We start from the raw sequence: 13,709 nt of genomic DNA on the forward strand, positions 1-13,709 counted from the left end.
AACGTGACTCTGGTTTGATTTTCTGGCTCCGATTGTTCTGAAGTTCAAAGTTGAACACAGTATTGTGATGAGAGTTTATTCACAGTCAGTGATGGAATGAGTAGTCATACTTAAGTAAGTTATGCAGGCGACTCACTAGGTGAACTCAGGGAATGAGAGTAGGTGCTCGAACCGGCTGATTCTTTTGATCTTGCAGCATCGGCCGCAGGCAAAGTATTAAATTGTGCTGAACCACGTGTTCTGATCGAGGTTTTGATCCCACAGCCGTTTTCATAATTCATTCACTCATTAAGATTTTAAATGTTTTCCTTTTAGTTATTAATCTAGCATAACTACTGTGTAATGACTGATGATTCTAACACTATTTGTGATAATCCCTAATGAGATTTCTCTTCTGCTTGAATTCCACTAAACACTCCCACTACTACTGCACACACACACACACACACACACACACACACACACACACACACACACACACACATACACACACACACACACACACACACACACACATATTTACATCTATATTATATTACTTTTATTTGCTAGTGATTTTCAAATTCTAGCATATTGATGTAATTAAGCAAGATGGTGAATATGTTAAAGATCATTTCGTACCAAGCAGCATAATAACATTGTGTTTCTGATCATGTTCGCATACTTGCATCATTATTTAGTACATCTCACGTAGCTGCCAGCATGAACAAACCTGGCTCAGGTTAAAATATGAGGCTTTATCTTAAATAAGTCATAGGTAAGGTCACCTTCTGTAAACGGTTAAGTTTTTAACACAAGTGCAACTTTTTATGCACTTGCACAAATATTTTTGTGTTTGTAACAAAGAACCATTTTATATTCACTAACTTTGAATGTGATAAAATCCTCTTTTGGTGACTTTTGAGTTCAAATGAAATGAAAACATGACTGATTAACACTGAGGTTGGAACGGTGGCTTTGTTATTAGAATATAAACCACATGACCTAGTTTAGCTAGCATGCTGAATCCGCTTCAGAGAGTTCAGCGCCGCCGGATGAAGACCCGTTTAACAGCCAGCACTGTTCGCCCCACGTGGATCCGCCTGCTCGTTTACTAAAAGCATAAACTCATTACAGGCTTCTCAGACACACGCATCTTAACCAGTTCACACGTCACACTCTGAGAAGGAAATGCAAAACAACTTGTCGTGTCCTGCAAACGATGTATTGCGCACGTGTCGTTTCCCCCTCTCGGCCACCGTACGCTGGTTACTAAGCAACATGGACGCGTGAATACACGTGGATGCGTTTTATAAAACGTGCGGAAACTTGCTCAGTGCAACGCGAGGATGTGGGGGCACAAGACACACACAAAAGAGAAAAACTGGTGATGAAACCAAAACATGAAGAGGAGACAAAGAAAAGTAAAGGTCCAGCCGAGAAAGGCTGGTTTATGATCCAGTCAAGAAAATGATGTATTGCACTGATTGTAGGACGTCCAGAGGTGAAATGTTAAGGGGTCTCTTTTTGTTGGGACGAGCAATTTCACAGTGGAAACGATAAAGGACCATAAAGTTTCCGTCAGTTAGTCAAAAGCCGACAAGACAACAAAGTACCTCTGCATCAGTTATATGCAGTGAGCTACTCTTTGTCTTTTCATACAAAATGAGCTTTACACTCTTAGTAAAGCTCCTTTTGTATACGTACAGGTGTGTTCACGCGTCCATGTATAAACATTTTATGCAGTCGTGATTTGGGAAATATCCATGTCTTCAAGCAAATACGTCAACTTTAACAGCTGAACCAAACCAAATAAGTTTGTTTTCCAACGTGATGACATTTACTACCATTTACACGTTCTTATGATTCTGAGCATGACTTAACCATTCCAAAGGCTAATATTATTCTTTTTGAAAACGAAAGCAGAAGTGCCTCAAACGTTCTCACTCCTTTGCAAAAGAAGCATGGTTGCATTGAGGTCTATGATGTTGCAACTCACCCCGGGGAAAGCCTGGTGCAACATGACAAGTGAAACTTTTCCTGTTCAAAGCTTTGTGCCACTTCACAGAATATGAACATTTGACAGAGAACATGCTGCCTGTCATTGTGCACAGAGAGGAGAGTCTGGCTCCTTCCACTTGCAGCTTCATCCCTCAGCAGAGCTCACCTGCAGCACAGCGGGGGGAGAGAGACCCACAACACAACATACAAGCAAGCAAAGAAAACCCACTTTCAGACAATACATTGTTAACAGGAGTTTATGATTGCTCAATTGCTATGTTCAAGAATTATTCAATAAAGTATGATGTTAATTTGTTAAAAGATGTTAATTAGAGTAACATGTACCGTGCAGGGTATTCTCCTGAGCTTGGCTTTAGATTGGCAGGGTGCTGCAACACCTACGGCGCTTTTTAGGTCAGTTATCCGTGTTTCCGGTTTACAACCTAAAGACTGACATATAGAGTTTTTTGTTACGACTGCCAGATTGGTTTTCGCAGGATGCTTGGAAACATAGTTGCATTGTGGGTAATTTGGGAGCCACAAAAAGCCAGAGACCGATTTTCATTTTTGTTACTCTTTTTTTTTCCTTTACACATCAAGTCAAAAGTAAGTAGACGCAGTAGGAACAGGTTTCATCACATTTAACTGAAACCACGGTCTTACAGCGCTTAACCACACGCAGCACTCAGGGTGCTAGACTCTGGACGCCATCTATCTGTTTCCTAACCACCGACACACAATTCAGTACACTTTTTTTCCTCTTCATGTCCACCTCCTTTCTAAAAAATGCACACAAATTGAGGGCAGCATATTTCTGACTGCAGCTTGATTGATATGTAATGGAAAGCTGATACACGGGTCATCCTGTCACACGCTCAGTTTTAACAATCTTTTGTCTCCTCTCTTGTGGGCATCAGCACACAGAGAAACACACTCAAGCACACACAGATGTGCGTGAAATGTTAAACACAGACTTAGACAAAAGGACACACATTTAGTGCAGATTTGCTTTCACATGTTCTGCATGCAGCCACGAGACGATGAATATTTAATCAGACAAACTGGTTAATAATCTCTCCTCTGGCTGCAACGCCGGACAAACAACACGCATTTCCCCTCTGAGCCGTCTCTGATACTACTGGTTTAAATGTGTGTGTGCTGCCAGGGTTCAAATTCTGCTTTCTTTTGCTCCTGAAATATCCTTCAATCACTTTTTTTTTTACATAACTCTTCCTCTGTTGGGTACGAAGTGTGATTCAGGGTTTGTCTTTGAGGCTTTGGGCCCCTTTAAGGGCTCTTGTCTCAACAAGGATGTATTCTTGAGGCTTCCTGTATGTGTGTTTGTGTGTGGGCGAGCCGTGTAGAATCTGAAAACGTGGTCACGCTTAAGGAGCCCTCTTTCACTCTGTAGTGCTCATAACATGTATGTGGCCTCATGTTTCACTAGTTGCAAATATTGCAGAGCAGGAAGAAGCGAATGCAATGAAACCAGCTAATTTATGGGAATCATGGTTCAGTGTTAAAGTGTTAAAGACAAATGATTTGAAGATTACTTTTTTATACATTAATGGAATCATATGAGCCTGCAGCAATGTCTCCTGTGAATATGACTTATAAACACCTGCTGATCGCCATTACTGTAGACATCATTAATAACTTGGCATTTAGACACAAAACCATCTGTGGGCGTGAACATGCAAACACAAAGCACTCGTGTTTTGTGTTTGCATCTGTTTTTTTGGGACACCCGGCCTCTGCAGACCTTACAAACCTGTGCCATCTAAATAGATCTTCAACCCATGATCCCATTCTCCTCCACAGGCCCCTCCTTGTGAGAGAGAAAGAGATAGAGAGAGAGAGAGAGAGAGAGAGAGAGAGAGAGAGAGAGAGAGAGAGAGAGAGAGAGAGAGAGACAGCTTGAACACTTTATAGCATATGAGATTTACAGTGTAACTCCATTGCATCAATTTTTATTGTATTGCATATTTCATTGTATTCATGGTAATAGAGTGATAAAATAAATTATACAACATATGATGTTTTTGTACCTCACACACACATTTTTGTTATACTCCTTTATGCATAAGAGGAGAAGAAAGAAATAATCACAGCAGCCTCTGCTGATAAACAGTATGACTAAAGCTCCTGCTCAGCTATTGACTCACTATTCACCAACGCCAGTGTTTCTCTGTCCCTACATATGATAAACTCTCCTTTGAAAAGACTGGGGAATACATGGCCTGGCCTTTGTCATGCTTTATGTAGCCCTTGCTGGAATCAAAGAAAAAATCTAAACAGAAGGCATAACCTGATTAATTAAAACCTCATCGATGCCAGTGACAGCTTGTGACATATTTGTGATCGAAAGTGCTCTATATTTATGAAGTTTACTGTTAAGTATATGAAGCCTGTCCACCTCTGACACCTTTGATACGTGTGAGTTTCCTGTTCCTGTTGACATTCTGCAGAGTGTGTGAGTGTTGTGGAAGATTTTCTCATGCAATCGAGACTCTGTTATAAAGTCTCTTGTGAAACAAAGTTGTATTTTCCGTTTATTTCTTGCAAGGAAGAAGAGGTCTGCAACAGGCAGTATGGACAGGCAGTGGCAAGCTTCTTCTTAATGTTTGAGAGCAACACAGATTTACTATTATTATTATTACTATTACTACTACTTATACTCATTATATTTTACCATTAATGAGTCATTCCAAGGAAATGAATGTGTTATTTTGTTTTAGAATAGTTACAGACTTCTGTACTGTCATCAGCTAGATATGATGTGGTCTGCAGGTAAACATGGCAATTTCAAGTCAATAACTTGATGGTTATTGACTTGAAATGTTAAATCTTGCTTGAATAACTGTAATCTAGCAAATCTTCTCTTAACATCCAGATGAGTTTGCCTCAATTCTAGCAATTCTGTACGGACAAAGAATCTCAAATGTGTTGCTTTCATCACTTGCTATTTACCAAAATATTAACTATTTAGATTTACTTTGCTGCTTATCTACAACCATTCAGGTTATAGTTCTCCCATTAAAGTCAACATTCACTTGATATTTTACACATTTGTGAAAGTCAATTAACAGCTGGGTTTTCACACTGCTATAATATATGTGGTTTTATTTGGCATTGAGCACCATCAGAGTTTCATCATCAAGCCCTGGTTATGATTTCTATTAGCATCCATCACTTATGTGAAGGCGCTCAGTAGTTTAGAGTCACGATGTGGCTCAAAGAAGTGGTTTTCCTGCAGTTGAGCATTTCATGTGTGTTTCTTACTGTCACGGTGTGGTTTATTTCCTGTCTTATTTTGAGGATTCTGCTTCGTGTCTCCCCGGGTAACTTCACTTCCTGCCTGGTCCTGTCATCCCCTGTGATCGTCTGATCGTTTCCACCTGTGTCCAATCACCTGCACCTCCCCAGTGTATTTAACCCGTGTGTCTCTTGTGTCACTTGTCGCGTCGTTGTTAACGGTTTGGAAGTCCTGTCCATGTGCCCGATCCTGGTTCCTGTTTCTGCCTTTGTTTTTGGCCTTTTGATTTTGAAAACCTTTTTTGATTTTTTTGCTGCCGCCCTCTGGTCACCACTTTGCCTCCGGAGGTGGAGGCCATCTCCTGGTCTCCAGTTCCCGGGTCACACTGTGAGCGGGTGCTTGAACTGGCGGCCCAACTCCAGGCCACCTACTCCCTCCACGCTGGGCCGCAGCGCACCAAGTCCCGCCCTGGGCCGCAACGACCTCCTGATCTGGCCCCGAGACTCCAGTCCACTCCAGGTTTCATGCCTTCGGTGGCGTTCAGTGCCCTGCAGTCGGCTGCTGACCGCCCCCCGGGCCGCCCGCCAGAGTTTGCCGTGCAGTCCGACCAATGTCGCTGGATTCCCTCCCTCCCGCCCCTTGTCCGCTCTCTGCCAGTTTGAGCCGTCTGTAATTTGGCCCTTGAGGGGGGAGGGGGGGGTACTGTCACGGTGTGGTTTATTTCCTGTCTCATTTTGTGGTTTCTGCTTCGTGTCTCCCTGGGTAACTTCACTTCCTGCCTGGTCCTGTCATCGTCTGTGATTGTCTGATTGTTTCCACTTGTGTCCAATCACCTGCACCTCCCTAATGTATTCAAGCCATGTGTCTCTTGTCATGTCATTAACTGTTTGGAAGTCCTGTCCACGTGCCTGTTCCTGCCTTCGTTTTTGGCCTTATGATTTTGAAAACCTTTTTTGACTATTGAAGTCCCTTTTGTTTCTAAAGAAACACTGCGTTTGAGTCCTGCTTTTTTTTTCCTGACACTTATATTCTGTTTATGACCAGATTGAGGAAAATAAATTGAGGAAAGTGATTACTTATATGTTGCAGTTTATGTTCTTCAGCATTCTAATTGTTTGGTTCCCACGTTGACTTAATGTCTCTTTGTTCCTCTGACTTACAGCACAAAGCTGAGCTGTGAGCAGCCGAACTAACAACTAACCACTTCCTTTTCTCTGCGCCTCCTCCACAAATACATCGAGGTGTTGAACTTGCAGTCGTTCTTTCTCTGTCTGATGGTCATCATGTTCCACCTGAACCAAGCAGCTCTTCTCTCCATCACACTGTTCACGATGTGCCAAGTCTCTGCAGGTACAGAGGACATTTGTGTTTGTTGTTTATGTTCATTCTCTACATTTAATTACAGATTGTATTTGTATTGATTGTTTCTTTCAATGTTAGATAGTAATGCAGTTGAGCAGAGGAATATATCGGTGTACAGAGGAGAGTCCGTCACCTTCACCTGCAACGTGTCCAATACAACAGTATCGCAAATCCAGTGGACCAAAGACAGATTATCTTTTGTGTTTCAAGTCTCATTAAATAAGAATGTTTCAAATTTCACTTCACACCGACTGACAATAGACACAAACTTCCCCTCAAAGATGAATATTTCAAACGTTCAGCATAACGATACAGGAATCTACAGATGTACTTTATATGACTATAAAGGTACATGGAGTATTGAGTGGAATGTAACGGTGTCTGAGGAACATGAAGGTAAGTAGAGCACAAAACTATTCAACTCTACAGACAGACTGCATTTCAAACCTGAAACTGTACCTACATTAATTCACATGTGATTTTGTGCAGAATTCAGTTATTTGTGGTTATATATCACAACTGCAACTGGATCTCTTCTTAGTTTCTTCATCACAGCTGTTTGTCTCTACAGGTGAGTAATAGTTTTCATTCATTGCTGTGTGTGGAAAGTGTAGTAGCAGTAATTGTCATGACAGAAGTTACACATTGTATGTGTTTTATTCACTGTTCATGGCTTCATTTTGAAGCAGTTTATACACATAAGTCCTTTCCTCTTCATCGTTGCGAGAATCTTTCTCATTCCTGAAGCAGATCTGTCGTCTGTTCTGGAAACTGAGGTGGATTTAAATTCCTGACCTATTGGTGTCTTGCCATGAAAAATCAAAAAAGCTCTTTGTGATGCTCGTGGCATTGTGTCCGTCCTGACCTTTGATACAGCAGTTAAGAATCACACCTAGCTAATGAAAACATATAGGTATGATAGAGAAGACATGTGCACCTCTGGTGTCTGCAGGTACTCAGTTGGGAGGATTAAAGAGATTCATGGTGGAGTTTGGTCGTGTGACTTTGGTTCACAGTGGAAGATACAAAAGGGGCAGAAATTAAGTGATACACATGAAAGGAGGTCATTGCCTCCACTTTGGGAAACTAAGCTCATGTTGTTTAAATGATTACTTATTTACCATTTTTGCATACCAACTCAAGTAGATTTGAACTCAATACAGATACTATTAGTAAAACTATTCTAAATATATAAACAGCTTTCCCCCCACTAACTATAATCTGAAGTTAGAAGCGTTTCCTGAATGAATGAGGAAACATGTTATCAAAGACGACAAAGAATAACCTGTGATTCAAGGACATGTTGAAGGTTTGCAGTCTTATGTTTGATACTGTCCTGTAGTTATCCCCATTTCTCAACAATTAAGTTTTTGTTAGCTGGTAGAGCTGAAGACTTTAAATTTGGACATAGAATGTACAGAAAAATGATCAAAATGAAACATGAACAGACAATAGAGATTTCCAAACAAAACAGTATTACTAGTAAGTAAGGATCAATAGATGTTAGTACTTATAACTATAATAATTATTGCAATCAGTAATGCATTACAAAATATAAAAAATAAAAAGTTTCTTAGTCAGTCACAGCTTTTTGTTACATTACATTACAGGTCATTTTAGCTGACGCTTTTATCCAAAGCGACTTGCATTGTATTTTTAACCCATGGCTTTTTACATTTTTTCCCGGGGAGCAATGAGGGGTTAGGTGTCTTGCTCAGGGACACTTCAACATGGGACATGGAGCAGCCGGGGCACCGCCAACCTTGCGGTTCCCGGCCCACCCTCTCTGCCCCTGTGCCACCATCGACCATCGATTGTTATTGTTATCTGTGAAATTGTTTGATTCTTCATAGGAACACAGCACTCGGCCTAATTTCTAAGAATGAGGACTTTGACTTGTGATGTGTTGATTAAGTACATTATACTGAAAGTATTTCTGTACTTTGACAAAGTCATTCAAGATTGTACCAATAGTACTTAAAGTAAAGAATCGGAGTACTCATTCCATCACTGACTGTATTTAACTTTGAATTTGATCTTTTCAGAAAAATCAGAGCCAGAAAATCAAACCAGAGTCACGACCAGTTTCCTCTCCACTCAGCAGGAGAGGTCAGAGGAACTTTGTTGTCCTCTTTCCTTTCCTGTCTCTGCTACGGCGTTGAACTTACATTCTTCACTTCCTTCCTCCGTAGACGACCCTCAATCCACCGCAGGCCGGCACAGCCAGTGGAACCAACAACAAGCGGCGGAGTCAGTACACAGAGAGGCTCAATTCAATCTATGGGCTCCACTGAGCTGACGACACATTTCAATGAGCGTTAAACAAGAGACAAGAAACCAAGAGCTTCAGAGGACGTCAATCACACCGATTCCTTTGTGCGTTATTACATTAAAACCAGTAGGTCACTTCAAGGACTGTGTTTCCACTTGTGTATTTATGCTTCTCTTTGTGTTTCCTAATGTTCATAATGGTTTATCTGTTGTGTGATGTGTTTAATGTTTCCATGTTTGTGGTTTATTGTGAAGGCAAAGATGTGAGTTTAACAGGCTTCAGTTGGGGGTCGGTGCCCTCTAGTGTCTCATGAGAGAATTACACAAGGTCCTTTCAAACAAAGTGCATCACATTCAGAGACCTCAGCACAGGTTTATCTCTGATCATTTCAGTGGCGTCTCTGAGTGTGTGTTGCTGATATGATTTATAGTCATAGTATCGAGCGAGCACACTGAAGAGTAAACAGTGAGATTGTTAGAATGTCTTTGGTTTAAGCACTTTGTGACCAAGAGGTACATTTATGTAAATATTGTATTCTTATTTTTATTTTAAAATTGGTCGGTTTTCCGGAATGGCAAGCACAAGAATTTCAATACACAGGGTGTAAACGGTGTGTAAATAACAATAAAATCTTTGAATCTTGAATCTTTGAAGAGGAGACATCTTGAGGTTATCTGCAGAGAGAAAGTATTTTATGTATTTGTGAGGTGACGTGTGGTTGTAAAAGTATTTCAAAGTAAAAGCTGTGAACTCTGTTGGGGAAACACACATGTAGCAAGTATTCTGCTTCTTATTAGCAATTAAGACTATTCAACACGCACAGAAAGAACACTCAGCAGTCTGGTCACACTGGCTGAGAGCTTCAATGTCTCATAGGTGGTTTTCCTGATATCTTTTTTGTTAATTAAATACATGTATTATATTCTGCACTGATGCTTGTTTCCTCAAATGTTAGAGATTGATGAGCACAGGAATATAATGTTGTCTGGAGGAGACTCTGTCATCTTCGGCTGGAACATTTCCAAGACTGACGTAATGCAAATCAATGGACCAAAAGGAGATCTCTTGACTGTTTCAAATTCCAAAAAATTACGTTTAATTAAAGTTGCAACGAGCGAATCCCAGTTAAAAATAGTGTGCACCCTGAACAGATTCAGACTAAAGGCTGGCGCATGCATCTGCGTCTGCGTTGACGCACTCGTTTCAATTCACGGTTCTGCGTGTGTTGCAGAGCAATTCACCGCCAGAACAACAGGCGGAGTGACGTGTTTTGAAGACGAACTACAGTCACGTCTATTTATTTATTTATCAGAGACTTTATTGCCCCGTGCATCGCCACTGCTGCTTTTATCGCGGACACATTTGTCCCGTATTTTCCTCCACAACTTTGTTCCTCTCGACCGGCAAACCGGCGTTTGCGGCGATCTCCCTCCGTGAATCCAACCCGCTTCTACAAGCCGCGGCTTGTAGAAGCGGTCATATTTGCGCATTTCCTCCGACAGAAGTTCTTAAATCTGCTCCGTTCTCTCGTAAACATTCTTCGTTTTAATAATGGCGCTATCGGGCCATGAAAGCGGAAATGTGAGACTCCGTAAAGGACGTAGTTAGCGGACCAATCGCAGCCTGGTGCGCTGCGGGATGGGTCGACGCACGCAAGGACGCAAGGAGGTGTGAAAAGGCACCAGGGGACACGCAAGGGGGTCTTGCGTCTGCGTCGCTCTGAAAACGCAGAAGCATAAACTAGGCTAACACGAAGATACAGATAACCAATTTGACCTGAGATGCTTGTTTTTACATTGTTTGATTGTATTGGAAGAGAAGAAAACTATGTTGACACAAGAAGAACAAGCCGCCCTGTACTACTTTAATAGTGGTATTTATTATCCTGAGAGCAAAAAGATACATACTAATGAATAACTTAAACTAAACAAAATGACAACTAACCACTTCCTTTTCTCTGCGCCTCCTCCACAAATACATCGAGGTGTTAAACTTGCAGTCGGTCTTTCTCTGTCTGATGGTCATCATGTTCCACCTGAACCAAGCAGCTCTTCTCTCCATCACACTGTTCACGATGGTCCAAGTCTCTGCAGGTACAGAGGACATTTGTGTTTGTTATTTATGTTCATTCTGTACATTTAATTACAGATTGTATTTGTATTGATTGGTTGTTTCTTTCAATGTTAGATAGTAATGCAGTTGAGCAGAGGAATATATCGGTGTACAGAGGAGAGTCCGTCACCTTCACCTGCAACGTGACCAATACAACAGTATCGCTAATCCAGTGGACCAAAGACAGATTATCTTTTGGGTTTCAAGTCTCATTAAATAAGACTGTTTCAAATTTCACTTCACATCGACTGACAATAGACACAAACTTCCCCTCAAAGATGAATATTTCAAACGTTCAGCCTGACGATACAGGAATCTACAGATGTACTTTATTTGACGAGAAAGGTACGAGGAGTATTGAGTGGAATGTAACGGTGTCTGAGGAACATGAAGGTAAGTAGAGCACAAAACTATTCACCTCTACAGACACACTGCATTTCAAACCTGAAACTGTACCTACATTAATTCACATGTGATTTTGTGCAGAATTCAGTTATTTGTGGTTATATATCACAACTGCAACTGGATCTCTTCTTAGTTTCTTCATCACAGCTGTTTGTCTCTACAGGTGAGTAATAGTTTTCATTCATTGCTGTGTGTGGAAAGTGTTGTAGTAGTAATTATCATGACAAAAGTTACACATTATGTGTTTTTTTTTCACTATTTATGGCTTCATTTTGAAGCAGTTTATGAACACAAGTCCTTTCCTCTTCATCTTTGTGGACAATGACTTCCTCGTCACCATCTGTGCACATTGTGTGATCGTAGTGTGACAGTTACATCGTTGGACATTTCTGTATGTTCTACATTCACTGAATTCTATGATAATGTTCTTCTAATAATAATAATAATCATCTTCCCTGTAAAGTATGTTTCTATTGCGTCATAGAGATTTGAAATGAAGTTGATGAATTATTGCAAAAACCCACAGCAGCAACGTGTGGAATCAAAGAACAACGAGGAAATGGCTTATAGTGCAGAACTGTCTCAAATGATTATTCTTAAAGAAGAAAGAAAGCAAAATAGAAATAAAACAAAAATGGAGATATGAGCATTAGAGGCTGTACTTTAACATCCAATAATTAGGCCCGACGCGCAGCGGAACCCTAAAATATGCTGGGATGAGCGACACATTCCATCCACACAAAACCTCAACTGCATGAAAAATGACAAACGTTTAGAAATAAAGAGCTTATGAGTACAACTTCCTTCAGTCCATCCTTATCTTCACACAAACCTGCTGAGCTAATACCGAGATCTCTGAAATGATTATTCCTAAAGAAGAAATAAAAATAGAAATAAAACAAAAAGGGAGATATGAGCATTAAAATTCTGGTCAGTCAGTTTCCCTCAAGCAGTGGGAGACATGGAGACAAACTGTCCCTGAAGAACAAACCTTTCTGGACAATGTGTGCTCAATAATCTCATCTGCAACATTGAAGATTTGATCCTTGTTTGACATCAGTGTCGTCTTGTAGGGAAGAGCGGCGTTGGGTGCAACATTTGGACAAGTGTTTCAATAAACATATCTTTATGGCTCAGAATGTGTCCCAAACGTCCCACAGAGGCAGAATTAAGACAAACTGTGCTTATACGTTCTGGTCCGGGCCCAAAGAACTTGACAAATTGCTTGCAGAACTGGAATCTGTTCAGGTAACAATTTATTGTAATTACTATTAAAGGTAATTTGGTGTTGATACATTAGTGTGCCAGCCGACCCCCACCTGCGTCTTTATGTCTGCTTGTGGATGTTTTTCTGTTCAGGGAAACCAGGAAGTGGTTAAAGGTTTTAAAGGTTAATTGATGAAGGTAAATCCTCCCTTTGTTTTTTGCTCTTCTGTGAAGCGATTTGAAACCCTTTTCTTTCTTTTAAACAAAAATGCTCTCTCTTCTCCAGCTGCGTGCTCACCTGTCGCCAATAATAAATAAAATGAGAAAATTGTAATTGCCCGCTGAGCATCTTGGGATATGTTGGGCCATAAAGGGTTATTATCCTTTATGCATAAAATACAAAGTCTATGTTGCTACAAATGAATAAACATGTTTTCTTCTCTGCAGTGGTTTTTAATTGACTGTCTTGATAAATCTTCTCTGTTTTAGGATTGATAGATTACTTTTAGCTAAAAGAACATGCAGCTATTTTTTATTTATTTTTAAATGAACGCAAAATGTTTTTCTTTCAGCCTGAAATAAATGCTCCGAAGATAACGCTTATCTTCCTAAATGAAATTAAATAATAAGTTTACCATCTGGATTTTATATGTTTTTGAGTTAAAAGACTTTTACTGTAAAGCGAGAGTGTGTAACGGCTTGAAATGGTTTAAATATAAATGGGACAGTAATGTAATAATAATGTAAAAATATATGATATTTCTTTTATACTTCCTACTAACTTTTATGTCTTCCATCATGAATGAGAGGTAATTTTAGATAATGTTTAGCAGAGGATATTGAACAGATCTACTAAGAAGTGTTGATCTTTAAGTGTGACAGCAGCAGGAAGGAAGAAGCTCCGGTTTCCCTCCTTCACACCGAGAGAGAAACTATGCAAGCTCTATACTCGGTTTAGATTTTTTGTACTGTTTAGGGATTTCCATGACTGCTGCATTCACCCGTATTCACTGATATAGATTTTTAGCGTTTAGATTAGTGGTTTCTTTTGATTTTTTTGGTTTACATAATGAATTATGTAAAAAGGGGGAATTGATAATCAAAAGTTCTTTTCAT

General features: G+C 40.2%; 1 long non-coding RNA gene across 1 annotated transcript; it reads left to right on the forward strand.

The window, feature by feature from the left end:
- Positions 1-6,450: 6,450 nt before the first annotated feature.
- Positions 6,451-9,512, forward strand: LOC120834319 (uncharacterized). The gene is made up of 5 exons (XR_013452975.1): positions 6,451-6,586; positions 6,677-6,994; positions 7,088-7,169; positions 8,644-8,707; positions 8,791-9,512. It is a non-coding gene; the product is annotated as an uncharacterized LOC120834319 (long non-coding RNA).
- Positions 9,513-13,709: the final 4,197 nt, after the last annotated feature.

Source organism: Gasterosteus aculeatus, chromosome 16 (assembly GCF_964276395.1).
Source record: "Gasterosteus aculeatus chromosome 16, fGasAcu3.hap1.1, whole genome shotgun sequence".
Lineage (NCBI taxonomy): Eukaryota > Metazoa > Chordata > Actinopteri > Perciformes > Gasterosteidae > Gasterosteus > Gasterosteus aculeatus.